The following is a 12,689-nucleotide window of genomic DNA, read 5'->3' on the forward strand; positions in this document are numbered from 1 at the left end:
GGTACACGTCAGTTGAGTTACTAAATTATTACACATTTAATAAATATATATATATATATATATATATCTATATGGGTCAGGTTCAAGGGCCATATGAGAAAACATATAAGAAAACTTTCGACGGTTAATATAATTTTAAAATATGGGTTAGAAATTTTGGATTGAGCTGATTTTTTGTGAGGATGATCTCTATGATGGGAAGATCATTCAAAAACAAAATCAGCCCAATCTGAAACTTCTAACCCCATTAAAAGTGATTTAGAATGTGGACCGTCGATTTTTTACCAATTTTTATCACTAATTTGTAAATCACTTTTGATGGATTTAGAAGTTTCTGATTGAGCTGATTTTTTGTGAGGATGATCTTCTCATCATAGTGACCATCCTTGCAAAAAATCAGCTCAATCCAAAACCTCTAACCTCTAACCCTTTGACCATTATAGTAACCCTTAATATATATATATATATATATTTTAGGCGTTAATTCCTTAATGGACCGACTAGTCAACCTTAAAAAAAAAAAATCTATCATTTTTTATAGGGAAAATTATCAAAAAAATAAAAAAAAAAAAAATTATTTACAAAAATCAATCTAATTTTAAAAAATTTCGAAAAAATATACAAAACCAGTCTTTGAAAATTTGGTTTTTCTTTCTCTTCAATTTTCTCAACACTTTCTCTCTCCTCTATTATTTAAAAATAAATAAATTTTTTTTTAAAACCGGTCTTTGAAAGATCGATTTTTCTCTCTCTTCATTCATTTCTCTTTCCTCTATTATTTAAAAAAAATGAATTTTTTTAAATAGATTTTTCTCTCTTTTCATTCATTTCTCTCACCACTTTCTCTCCCCCATATTATTTTAAAAAAATGATTTTTTTTTAAAATAGGTTTTTCTCTCTCTTCATTCATTTCTCTCACCCCTTTCTCTTTCTCTTATTATTTAAAAAAAAACGATTTTTTTTTAAATAGGTTTTTCTCTCTCTTCATTCATTTTTCTCACCCCTTTCTCTCTCCTCTATTATTTAAAAAAATGAATTTTTTTTTAAAATAAGTTTTAAATAACGATAAAAAAAAACGACTAAAAAACGGTCGAATTTGAAAAAGAGGAGAGAGAAAAAAATTCAATTTTTTTTAAATATTAAGATAAATGAATGAAGAGAGAGAAAAATCGATCTTTCAAATATCGATTTAAAAAAAAATTCATTTTTTTAAATAATAGAGGAGAGAGAAAGGGGTGAGAGAATTAAAGAGAGAGAAAAACCTATTTAAAAAAAATCATTTTTTTTAATAATAGAGGAGAGAGAAAGGGGTGAGATAAATGAATGAAGAGAGAGAAAAACCTATTTTAAAAAAAATTCATTTTTTTTTAAATAATAGAGGAGAGAGAAAGGGGTAAGAGAAATGAATGAAGTGAGAGAAAAACCTATTTAAAAAAATTCGTTATTTTTAAATAATAGAGGAGAGAGAAAGGGCTGAGAGAAATGAATGAAGGGAGAGAAAAATCGGTCTTTCAAAGATCGATTTTTTTAAAAAAATTCATTTAAAAAAAAATAATAGAGGAGAGAGAAAGTATTGAGAAAATTGAAGAGAGAGAAAAATCGATCTTTCAAAGATCGATTTTATATCTTTTTTCGAAATTTTTAAAAATTAGATTGGTTTTTGTAAATAATTTTTTTTTGTGTGATAATTTTCCCTTTTTTATAACATCTATGTTAACCTATTGCTTGCACTTCAATACCTAATCTTTTAAGATTTAAGTTTTATTTTAACTTGTAATTTTATATTTTTTGCTGGTGTTTTGTAATTAATTTTATTTGTATTCTCTGTGGTTCTAACTTAATTAAGGCATTGGTTTTCTAATCTTTATTAAGAATTTAAATTGAATCCGTGTATTTCAAGAGAACATAATTTTGTAAACATGATTCTAAAATGAAAACAATATTTCTCGCAAAAATTATCAGCTAACAATAATTTCTTTAGGCATAATTGAAGTATCTGTGTATTTCAAGAGAACATAAATTTTGTAAACATGATTCTAAAACGAAAAAAATATTTTTTACAAAAATTATCAACTTAACAACAATTTCTTTAGGCATAATTGAAGAATCTGTGTATTTCAAGAGAACATAAATTTTGTAAACATGATTCTAAAATGAAAAAAATATTTTTTACAAAAATTATCAAATTAACAATAATTTCTTTGGGCATAGTTGAGGAAGAACCCTCCCCCCTCCCAAATAAAAAAGAATATATATATATATATATATATACATATATAGAGGGTCGCTTCAACACCAAACATTTTAGCCAATCATTTTTGTCTTACATGGGTTTGAAGTTTTGGAATGGGCTGATTTTTGGTGAGGATGATCTCTACAGTGAGGAGATCATCCTCACCAAAAATCAGCCCATTCCAAAACTTCTAGCCCCATGTTTACAAGTTGAAAAATCGTGGACCATCCATTTTTTGTAAACCATTTTTTATGGGGTTAAAAGTTTTGGAATGGGCTGATTTTTTGTGATGATGATCTCCTCACCGTAGAGATCATCCTCACCAAAAATCAGCCCATTCCAAAACTTCTAACTCATGTGTTTGAAAAATGTTTTGCCAAAATGTTTGGTGCCGAACATTTCCCATATATATATATGGGTGGCGTTCAAGGGCCAACTTTTTAGCAAACTTTTTGGCAAAACATTTTTCAAAACATAGGTTAGAGGTTTTGGAATGGGCTGATTTTTGGTGAGGATGATCTCTACGGTGAGGAGATCATCCTCACCAAAAATCAGCCCATTCCAAAACTTCTAACCCATGTTTACAAGTTGAAAAATCGTGGACCGTCCATTTTTTAGAAACTGTTTTTGATGGGGTTAGAAGTTTTGGAATGGGCTGATTTTTGGTGATGATGATCTCCTCACCGTAGAGATCATCCTCACCAAAAATCAGCCCATTCCAAAACCTCTAACCCATGTTTTGAAAAATGTTTTGCCAAAAAGGTTGCTAAAAAGTTGGCCCTTGAACGCCCCCCTATATATATATATAGGGAAATGTTCAGCACCCAACCATTTACCCAACATGTTTTGTCCTACATGGGTTAGAAGTTTTGGAATGAGCTGATTTTTTGTGAGGATGATCTCTATGGTTAGAAGATCATCTTAACAAAAAATCAGCTCATTCCAAAACTTCTAACCCCATGTTTACAAGTTGAAAAATCGTGGACCGTCCATTTTTTGTAAATCATTTGTGATGGGGTTAGAAGTTTTGAAATGGGCTGATTTTTGGTGAGGATGATCTCCTCACCATAGAGATCATCCTTACCAAAAATCAGCTTATTCCAAAACTTCTAACCCATGTAGGACAAAACACGTAAGGCAAATTGTTGGGTAAATGGTTGGATGCCGAACGGGACCCATATTTATATATGGGAAATGTTCAACACCCTACACTTTACCTTATGTCTTTTGTCCTACATGGGTTAGAAGTTTTGGAATGGGCTGATTTTTGGTGAGGATGATCTATACGGTTAGAAGATCCTCCTCACCAAAAATCAGCTCATTCCAAAAATTTTAGCCCCATGTTTACAAGTTGAAAAATCATGGACCGTCAATCTTTTGTAAACCATTTTTTATGGGGTTACAAGTTTTGGAATGAGCTGATTTTTAGTGAGGATGATCTCATCACCATAGAGATCATTCTCACCAAAAATCAACCTATTTCAAAACTTCTAACGCATGTAAGACAAACACACGTAGGGTAAAGTGTAGGGTGTTAAACAGGACCCATATACAAATATATATATATATATATATATATATATATATATATATATATATATATATATATATATATATATATATATATATATATATATATATATATATATATGGGTCCCTTTCAGCAACAAACATTTTGGCAAACATTTTGGCAAAACATTTTTCAAAACATGGGTTAGAGGTTTTGGAATGGGCTGATTTTTGGCGAGGATGATCTTTACGGTGAGGAGATCATCCTCACCAAAAATCAGCCCATTCCAAAACTTCTAGCCCCATGTTTACAAGTTGAAGAATCGTGAACCGTCCATTTTTTGTAAACCATTTTTGATGGGTTAGAAGTTTTGGAATGGGCTGATTTTTGGTGATGATGATCTCCTCACCGGAGAGATCATCCTCAACAAAAATCAGCCCATTCCAAAACCTCTAACCTATATTTTGAAAAATGTTTTACCAAAATGTTTGTTGCTGAACATTTCCCTATATATATATGGGAAATGTTCAGCACCCTAAGTTTTACCACACACTTTAACAAACGTTTTTTGTCCTACATGGGTTAGAAGTTTTGGAATGGGCTGATTTTTGGTGAGGATGATCTCTATGATTAGAAGATCATCCTCCCCAAAAATCAGCCCATTCCGAAATGTTTAGCCCCATGTTTACACGTTGAAAAATCGTGGACCGTCCATTTTTTATAAACCATTTTTGATGGGGTTAGAAGTTTTGGAATGAGCTGATTTTTGGTGAGGATGATCTCCTCACCATAGAGATCATCCTCACCAAAAATCAGCCCATTCCAAAAATTCTAAACCATGTAAGACAAAACACATTTGTTAAAGTGTGTGGTAAAACTTAGGGTGCTGAACGGGACCCTATATATATATATATATATAGGGAAATGTTCAGCACCCTAAGTTTTACCACACACTTTAACAAACGTTTTTTGTCCTACATGGGTTAGAAGTTTTGGAATGAGCTGATTTTTGGTGAGGATGATCTCTATGATTAGAAGATCATCCTCCCCAAAAATCAGCCCATTCCGAAATGTTTAGCCCCATGTTTACACGTTGAAAAATTGTGGACCGTCCATTTTTTGTAAATCAATTTTGATGGGGTTAGAAGTTTTGGAATGAGCTGATTTTTGGTGAGGATGATCTCCTCACCATAGAGATCATCCTCACCAAAAATCAGCTCATTCCAAAACTTCTAACCCATGTAAGACAAAACGCGTTTGTTAAAGTGTGTGGTAAAACTAAGGGTGGCGAACGGGACCCTATATATATATATATATATATATATATATATATATATATATATATATATATATATATGGGTAGCGATCAAGGGCAAACTTTTTAGCAAACTTTTTGGCAAAACATTTTTCAAAACATAGGTTAGAGGTTTTGGAATGGGCTGAATTTTGGTGAGGATGATCTCTACAGTGAGGAGATCATCCTCACCAAAAATCAGCCCATTCCAAAACTTCTAACCCCATCAAAAACAGTTTACAAAAAACGGACGGTCCACGATTTTTTAACTTGTAAATATGGGTTAGAAGTTTTGGAATGGGCTGATTTTTGGTGAGGATGATCTCCTCACCGTAGAGATCATCCTCACCAAAAATCAGCCCATTCCAAAACCTCTAACTCATGTTTTGAAAAATGTTTTGCCAAAAAGTTGGCCATTGAACGCCCCCCTATATATATATATATATATATATATATATATATATATATATATATATATATATATATATACAAAATTTGCCTGTCGATCCCTTCCCAATATATATACGGGTCCCGTTCAGCAACAAACATTTTTCAAAACATGGGTTAGAGGTTTTGGAATGGGCTGATTTTTGGTGAGGATGATCTCTACAATGAGGAGATCATCCTCACCAAAAATCAGCCCATTCCAAAACTTATAGCCCTAGTTTACAAGTTGAAAAATTGTGGACCGTCCATGTTTTGAAAAATGTTTGTTGCTAAACATTTCCCTATATATACATATAATTTACCAAACGTATTTTGTCCTACATGGGTTAGAAGTTTTGGAATGGGCTGATTTTTGGTGAGGATGATCTCTACGGTTAGAAGATCATCCTCACAAAAAATCAGCTCATTCCAAAACTTCTAGCCCATTGTTTACAAGTTGAAAAATTGTGGACTATCCATTTTTTGTAAACCATTTTTTATGGGGTTAGAAGTTTTGGAATGGGCTGATTTTTGGTGAGGATGATCTCTACAGTTAGAAGATCCTCCTCACCAAAAATCAGCCCATTCCGAAATTTTTAACCCCATGTTTACAAGTTGAAAAATCGTGGATTGTCCATTTTTTGTAAACCATTTTTGATGGGGTTAGAAGTTTTGGAATGAGCTGATTTTTGGTGAGGATGATCTCCTCACCATAGAGATCATCCTCACAAAAAATCAACCCATTTCAAAACTTCTAACCCATGTAGGACAAAACACGTTTGTTAAAGTGTAGGGTAAAGCTTAGGGTGGGGAACGGGACCCTATATATATATTTGGAGTGAAATTATGCAAGGGGAGTGCAAAGAGGAATTTTAAAGTGATGGAGTGCAACTAGTCAGTCCCTTCCGTAAATCACATGTGACGTGTATTGAGGTGTAGGAGGAGGCTTTCAATACTCCACCTTGGGTGCATACGATCCAAACTCTACATGAAATTATATGGTTTTGTGCTTACCTCTACACCAACACAGTGTGCAACATAGTGCATTTTTCCTCGACTCTCTGAAATGATTTTTGCTCTCATGACAGTCAATCCAAGATTTCAAAAAATCCTAAATCGACGACGGATCACACAAATGGCATTTTAACTCACACCAAAATGGAAAATAGTCAAACCTAAAGTTGATCACAGAAAATAAACTGAATTTTTAAAACTGTTATTAGCTCAATTGCTTGAGCTATGGGCCTCATCTTCTGAATAGGCAGTGCAATTTGTGAAACTTGTCACATGCGTCTTGCATTTATTGAGGGTATCTCCAATTTACAAAACTACCCACCTTAGGCGTCTTGCAATTAGTCAATTGAGATTTTGTGAAATCTTAGAATAACTTTTCTTTGTACAATATTTTTTTATATTATATACTGTTGATCAGTTTAAAGTTTCATTTATTTTGATAGATTTTTTATGGTTGTGATGAGTTTGATGAAGTTGGTTAATCAAATGGATGGTTTTGGGGTTAATTTGTTTAGATGGTTTAAAACTTGAATTTCTCAATTACAATAATATCTAGGTAGAATTTGTTACATAAGTAATTTATAGAATTATGGTTGCAGTTGAGAGAAGATAAATTAATCATTTTAAAGTGAGTGAAATTAAAATGAGAGGAAACCATGTGAAATTAAAATTAGTAGCTTAGAAAAATGAAAAAAAGAAACAATTACAATGTACTTTGGAACTTGAAAACATAGTGGAATTCAAGGTGTGGGATCTTTTATCCAAGATCTAGCCATAATCCTTGATTAAAAAAGAAGCCAATAGAGCACGTGCGCACACACACACACACATGGGCCAAGAGTTATTGAAATATGTTCTTTAGAAAAAACAACTTCAACAACATTTGACAATGGACTAACAATATTTTCAATTAGGACAATCCGAAATATATAGAGGTTTCTACACTGGAAAGTAATCACATTTTTCTAATCACTAGTGCTTGGGTGACATTGGATTTATTGTGATTTTTTACAAGTCTATCGTGGAGGTGTGCACACAACTGTGGATGTTTTTTACTCGTGTCTCAAGGAAACACATCTACGGGTATGTGCACACCCCACGTCAAAAATGTAAAAATCGTAGTAAATCCCAATGTCACCCAGCACAACTCTTTTCCAATACTCTTACCTAGAAAACCTAGGGCCCATGTGGATACATGAGCCAGAAGTATATATAACATAAGTATTCTCAAAAGTATTTTTTGAAGTACTGTCTGAAGTAGCTGCATCCGTGTCGTACGTTTGGATGCAGTACTGAGAAGTACTTCTCACAGAGTTGTGTTTGGAAACTATTCTGGATTCTATTAAAATGATCAAAATGCACTTATATATAATAATTATTGTTTTTAACATTATAACTCAACAATTTATGCTAAAAAAAAAGTAATAGTTACTATTTTTATTCAATAAAACATTATAACATCATTTTAAACTCAAAATATATTTATTCTCATTTAAAAAAAATTCGACAAAACCTCCCATATATATTGGACATATGAAAAATAAAACCTGTATAAAACTTGTATCATCATACATAAAATCATATCTAATAATCACACTAACATATGTAAAACAAAAAAGAACATTCATCAACAAAATATACATGTAATCGTCATACCAATAAACAAAGATGTTCATATAGTAGAAACATATTGAATTTACCCAAAAATATAAATTATTCAATTAATAGGAATTTCTAAGTCATACAACACCAGATAATTCATCTCTTCGTGTTGTTAGAGCAAAGTCGACACTCATACCCCGACTTATTCTCAAACCTTGACTTAGTGAATATGCTGATACTCAACCACACATGCACTTAGAAAATTAGATTAGTAGACATTTTTAGCACAATTAAAACTTAGGCAAAACATCATACTTGAACTATGTTATTTTTAGCCCAATTAGAACTTAGGCAAAACTCAACAAAACTACAACAAAATCTCAAGAAAAAGATACCCAGAGCACCAAGAACAATCATTGGGGGCGTAGAATTGACAACTTTAGGGAAGGAAACCAATCAGACCCTTTGTTTCTATTCGATCCGGATAAGAATATATTAGAGAAATCATTATAAAATAAATAAATAAAAAAAATAAATAAAAGATCCCTTTCTTCTATGGATATAAATATGCAAAGCAAATAAAAGAGAAGAAATTAAAAAGATTACTTGAATTCAACCCAAATTCACTAGGCCAAATGGGTGGAAACACAACATTTCTTTCCTTTGGTTATAAAACAAACAACGATTATAGAAAAGGCAGTAAACCCATTTGACTATTCAACATTTTCTCTTATTTTTTGGAGCAATTTTACATGTGAGGTCATTTAACTTTTCACCACAAAAAAAAACCCAAAACACTTCCTTGTAAGAATCTAATAAAAAGAGAACAAATAAATAATAAAAAATAAATTGAACCATCTTCAATCTTACATTCTATGTTTATGATCCTTCAAGACTTTATCTTCTACATTATTCTCTCATTCAAATATTAGAGAGAAATTTGTAAAAAAAAAATATAAAATTCAAAACATCCCACAGAAGAAAATCCAACTTACAAAATCTAAGAATAACTATTAGGTACGATGATTTCCAAAATCCAACCAACTTTCCAGAAAATCAAAAATAGAAAAGAAAAATAACCAATTTCAGAAACTACTAAGATGGGCATGTTGTAAGAGTGATGATATTCAAAAAAAAAAAAAAAAAAAAACCATGGATTTTCCAGACAACCCAAAGGAGAATCTTCTCCCTCGAATCGAAGAAGTGAAACCTGGAAAGAATCACTATTTGCTACGATTTCTGACAAGGATTCTGTTGAGGGTTTCAAAGATAAAAAATTAGGAAGAACTCGCCGCCGCAGTTGCCCAAGGGAGAAGACACTGTCGGAGGGAGAGAGATCTACTCTTGAGGGTTTTGTCGAGATTCTATCGACTCTTTCTGTTTCTGTCGACGTTTATTTTTGTCGATGTTCCAAACGAGTTTCTGTCGACGTTCCAAACGAGAGACTCCTTTCTCTATTTCTATTGACGTTTGCTTCGGTGAGACTCCTCTCTCTGTTTCTATTTTGTGTGGTTAGGGTAAAAAAAATAAAAATAAAAACTGTTTACCCTTTTGGGTAATTTTCAAATCGCACAAAAAATTTTGACAAAAAATTGGCTCTTCCCAAAAATGAAATAGACAAGCATCAATTTAATACTTCTTATAAAAGTACTATTTTGACTCTTACTCTTTCAAAGCATTGGATGTCCAAACGATAGAGTAAGTGCTTCTGACTCCTTACTAGAACCAGAAGCACTTAAAGAAGTCAATCCAAACATGCCCCTAATCTTTTAACGGATAACATTTTAAAGTACACCTATCTAAAAAAATTCTAAAACAAATAGGATTTAAATTGCAGCAAGCCATCTATCCAAATTACCATGCCACTGCAAATACAAAATAAAATACTCATTCTCGTGTAATGAGGTGGTTCTATAGACATAGTCCTAGAAGATATTTTAGATACAAGAATATATTAGTAATATAGGAATGTCAATGATATATCAATAATTATCTTGTCAAAACATCTCTATTAATCTCACTCGTCAGGGGAGGATTTACAGTGGGGCCAATGGGGGCTCTTGCCCCCACAATTTTTTTTTTTAATTACATTATCCTCTTCATAATTTGATATAATTTGATTTTACCCCCATGTTTGCCCCACATTAGGAAATTATTTACTCCCGCCCCACTCAAGGTTTGGGGTTTCCTCCACCCTAAATGATCGTATTGTCCCTTGACTTAGGTCTTCTCTCATAGAATAATGAGAAATAACCTAAATACTCTTTTTTAACGTTCTAACAAAAAATCCTTGAATTTTATCTTCAAAACCCCTTATCTTCATGAGTAATTATAGTTTGCCCCCTCTACAAGAAAATCTTGACTCCACCCCTATCACTCGTCAACTGAGTTTAATCTTAAACATGGATATGTCAAACACTTGACTAACTTGATTCAACTCATTCGTCCCTAGTTGCCACGTGGAAATTTCTTATTAGCCACGTCGTTGGGTGTAATTATGCACCTACATCTTCATAAGATTAAATGGTTCTTTTCTTTTCCCCTCGCTGCCAACCAATATAATATTAAAGAAAAATTAAGAATCAAATATGATCATATCTCAAAACCAAACAGTAACAAAGTAGTTATATATGCAAATAAAATTTAGGTGACGAATAGCAAAGAATAGGGTGAGATGGATCTACCACTATGTCTAAATCCAAAGGTCATAGCATGAGTTATAGAAAAAGAACACGGAGGAGAAACGATCTCAACAAAGAATAATGATGAATGCATGCGGTCTTGGTACGTGGTTGGATGCGCAACTTACATGGCAAGGGCAACTTTTACTAGAACCTTCCTTCTCTTTATTTTTTAGAGCCGTTAGTGGCACCCCAACTTTTACTTATCACACCCTAATTTCTTAAATTATTTATCACATCTCAATTAAAGATTTAAACACACTCTTCAAACATTAACAAGGTCTAGCTCAAATTAAACATTATAACACTCGTTCGAACAATTTCAATGGTTGTTTTCAATTATGATTATGCTCATATAAAATCTTAAATCCAAAAAATAGAAATCTAGCTAAAAACGGAGAGCTTCTACTGGCAATGCAACTTTTACTTATTCTCATGCATTCACTTATTTCCTTTATTTTTAATTCGGGGTGTAATAAGTAAAACTTAGAGTGCTAATAGTAACTCTCATGTTTTAGAGAGTTTCTATTGACACCCCAACTTTCACTTATTACACCCCAATTAAAAAGAAGGACAATAAGTAAAGGGTTGGGGTGCTTATAAAAGTTCTCTTGTTTATTTTTTTTGGTTAGATTTTTTATTTTATTTTATATGAGCTTAATCATAATTGTAAACACAAGAGTTATAATGTTGAGATAATAATTTGAACCACCTTTGTAATGTTTACATTGTGTGTTTTAATCTTTAATAGGGTTGTGATAAACTATTTAAGAAATTGCAGGGTAACAAGTAAAATTTGGGGTGTCAGTAGCAGTTCTTTTTTTTTTATTTTAAAAAGAAAGGAAAAAAGAATCCTTGTAAGGTATTTGGAATAGGGTAATAGTTCGATATGTGAAAAATTTACAATAATCCAGTCAAACATTTGCTAAATGACAAACATGCACATTTATTTTTATATATAAGAAATAAAAACACCTGAACCAAATTAAACTGGCCGAATTATGCACATAATAGGACAATTTGAAACAGAGAAATGGATTCGCATAGGAGAAGTTTTAAAATTATAAGGGTATTTGAATCTTATGAAATATATGATCCTTGGTATTTGCACCCACAGATTCAGGTTTATAGATATAGACAACCTCCAAACTTACAAGAGTGGAATCCACTAATGGAAGGTCCCGTCTTACAAGTGGGACCCATTAATGGTGGGTCATGCTTTTGCCGAGTACAAACGAATTACCAATGTCTGAAAAAATTATTGTACCTCATATATGTACGAGGAAATGAAAGTGAATGGGAATCATAGATGTTTTTTGACTTGTATCTCACTGAATAGCACTTTCACTTCATGACGTACGATATGAAGTACAATCTAGAGGTCACTTCAACATTATTCTAAATTATTAATAAAAACAAGAGGGATGGAATCAGAAAGAGAAAGAGAAGAGAGAAAAATCGATGAGGAAGCTTGCCTTCATAACCTACTACTATGTTTTTTAGGGTAAAAATTGTAAATAAATATTCTGATTACTGTTTCGATACACATTTACCTAGTATTTTTTTTTTTTTTTTGTTGCCGAAATTTAAAAAAAATTCTTTAAAATCCTTTTAATAACTAAAACTCCGAACTTTTCTGAATCATTCAAAGATGCAATAAAATGAAAACTTCCCAAATAAAACAAGAGATTGCTAACAAGGTTTTAAATCATATGCACCTAGGTAGAGGATTGAAATCCTTCTCCCACACCTCAATTCATGCCACATAAGCCATAATTGAAGGAAATTTTAAAAAGGAGATATTTTAGGCATTAATTCCTTGTATTGTGACTTACGTCGCATGTATTGAAGTATGAAAGGAGGGTTTCAATCCTCCACCTTAAGTGCATAAGATCCAGATTCTTATGCATCATACATAAGACATATTAT

Source organism: Akebia trifoliata, chromosome 3 (genome assembly GCF_017979445.1).
Source record: "Akebia trifoliata isolate Shusen 1 chromosome 3, ASM1797944v1, whole genome shotgun sequence".
In the NCBI taxonomy this organism is placed as follows: domain Eukaryota; kingdom Viridiplantae; phylum Streptophyta; class Magnoliopsida; order Ranunculales; family Lardizabalaceae; genus Akebia; species Akebia trifoliata.